The 2,189-nt window shown below is 57.0% G+C and overlaps 1 protein-coding gene and 1 long non-coding RNA gene across 3 annotated transcripts in view; one reads left to right on the top strand and one right to left on the bottom strand.

The window, feature by feature from the left end:
- Positions 1 to 1,113, top strand: part of LOC114007589 (uncharacterized) — a 4,877-nt gene extending 3,764 nt beyond the window's left edge. Inside the window, exons 2-3 of one of the 2 annotated variants that reach the window (XR_003549191.1) lie at positions 271 to 506; positions 729 to 1,113. This is a non-coding gene — a long non-coding RNA (uncharacterized LOC114007589). Of the gene's footprint in view, positions 1 to 267; positions 507 to 728 lie in introns of both variants that reach the window. The other variant, XR_003549192.1, reaches the window with a different exon arrangement.
- ELL (elongation factor for RNA polymerase II) overlaps positions 1 to 2,189 on the bottom strand; it is a gene marked incomplete in the record, with an annotated part of 75,079 nt that overhangs the window by 40,868 nt on the left and 32,022 nt on the right.

The following is a 2,189-nucleotide window of genomic DNA, read 5'->3' as shown; positions in this document are numbered from 1 at the left end:
TGAAATGGCCACGCTACAATCCCTTCTCCTCCATTCTCCTCTCGGGATCTTGGGCACGCACGCACATGCACCCAGTGTGAGTTTTATGCCACTGGGTCCGGGACGCGGACCATGGTCGACTACATGGGAGTCCAGTGACATAGCCATTACGCCAGCTGCTAGTCCCCCCACAGATACTTATGACGTCAGTTTTCCCTAGGACACGGTTCTCTCCGGGGGTCACCTCTCAATTTCGGTGAGAACACAAAAACGCCTATTTCCTGCTAGCAGAAACGTCACGATGGTCCTCTGTGACAAACGGAGTCAACGAGCTACGGCAGTGGGGGCAGGATCTGGGACTCCGACGGGCCTCCAGCCCCAACGACCGTGCCCGTGTCTTGACGGAGTCTGGGCTCACGGCTAACCACGGCCATCCACGGCCGTCAGACCTGCGGCCGGACCTGGGTATTCATGCGTTCTGGGCGCCGCGATGTCTACCAGCTCGCGTGCTTGTTCTCAACGCTCCGGTAACTCCCCTGACGCATGTACTCTCTTGGCCTCTCCGCGGGAGGTGGCCCTGTCCCCTTCATCACCACGGGAGGGAGGCGAGGCTGAGGAAGGCAGCGGGGACCCGGGAGCAGAGGACAGGGTTCCCTGCAGCAGCCAGGCCCCAGCTCAGCTCAACTCAGCTCAGCGCTGGTAGCCACGTGGCCTTGGGTGGCTGAGCGAGCCTCGGTTTCCCCTTCTAGGAGGGAGCTGTGACATCCCGTTGGCCAGGATGACAGGATGCCAGGCAAGGCCAAGACGGGGCATGCCCCACCCCCCAGGAATCTTCCCAGAGGTCCCCACTCACTCCCAGAATGAAAACCCTGACCCTGTCCCAGCTGTTCCTGCTGCTCCTAACTCCAAGTGGCGTCTGAAGCTGACAGGGACATGCTCAGGTGAGCGGCTGCCTTGGTCACCTGCAGCGAGACCAGATGACCAGGGTAACCCAGACGGAAAAGGCAGGGCATGGACCAACTCAGACAAACCGTTTCCAGCTGTCCGTGAATTTAGAGGCGAAGGACAAAAAAAAAGGAGGAAAGATGGGGACCAGCAGGTGGTGTGGTGGTTAAGGTGCTGGACACTCCCACATGGCCGACCACGGTTCAAGTCCTGGACCTGATGGCTTGCTTTCCCATTTTTCTCTCCCTCTCTCTCTCTGTCTTGCTCTGGTCAAATTAAAATAAATGAATGAATAAATTTAAAAATTAAAAAAATATATTATTTTAAAAATTATACTTAAAAAGAAAAAAAAGGAGGAAAGGGAGCGAGCCCGGGCCATCAGGGGCAGCTTGGAGACCTGGGTGATGAGAAGGGCCACTGTCACCAGAGCCGGCCACCAGGCCAGGCTGGGAAGCTCAGCCCAGCACCTTCCAGAAGAGATGCCGTCTGTGCTGAGGCTCTGAGGAGCTCATCATGGGCTCTGGGCAGCATAAGGACGCGCCTCTGTCCCCACGAAGGTCGAGGCTGCGCCCCGACCGAGGGCTGGGCTCCCCAGACGCAGGCAGGGCACACTTCATCTTGGGTGGAAAACACCGTGCAGCGGGAGCGACTGCGAGGCTGACCCTCGCGGGAAGGGTCCGGGTTCACATCCTGGCTGTTTCAAGCACGTGTGTGCTACGTTGTGGGCAGGAGTGTCCCCACGATCTGAACTGGATGAGGCTGGTGGGACCAGCAGTGTCAGGAACCTGCTGTGGGTGCCCTGTCTCCCTCGCTCACGGAAAAAATAGATAAGAAATTAAAAACACAGAAAAACGGGGCCAGCAGATGGCTTGGCGGTTAAGGCTCTGAATCCCACATGCCTGGCTGCGAGGTTTAAGTCCGGAACCCGGCGGCTTGAAAATCATGCTGGGTGCACGTGCGTGCATGCCCAAAATCCCAAGAGGAGAAGGGACTCTGGCATGGCCACCATTTCACCCCGGGGTGGTGTGGTGGTTAAGGTGCTGGACTCCCAACGTGACTGACCGCGGTTCGAGTCCCAAACCTGGCAGCTTGCTTTCTTTCTCACTGTCTCTGTCTGTCTCTCTCTCCTTCCCTGGTCAAATGAAAATAATTTTTTTTTTTTTTGCTATAGGGTGTGTGCACTTGCCAGACAGACAGAGACAGACAGAGAGACAGAAAGCGAAAGCGAGAAATCACCCCCCAGGGGGGATGGTCACGCCGCAATC

This window comes from Tupaia chinensis, unplaced genomic scaffold, assembly GCF_000334495.1.
Source record: "Tupaia chinensis unplaced genomic scaffold, TupChi_1.0 Scaffold000201_1, whole genome shotgun sequence".
In the NCBI taxonomy this organism is placed as follows: domain Eukaryota; kingdom Metazoa; phylum Chordata; class Mammalia; order Scandentia; family Tupaiidae; genus Tupaia; species Tupaia belangeri.
The sequence above is the reverse complement of the archived record's forward strand: the minus strand, read 5'-3'. Positions and strand labels throughout refer to the sequence as shown.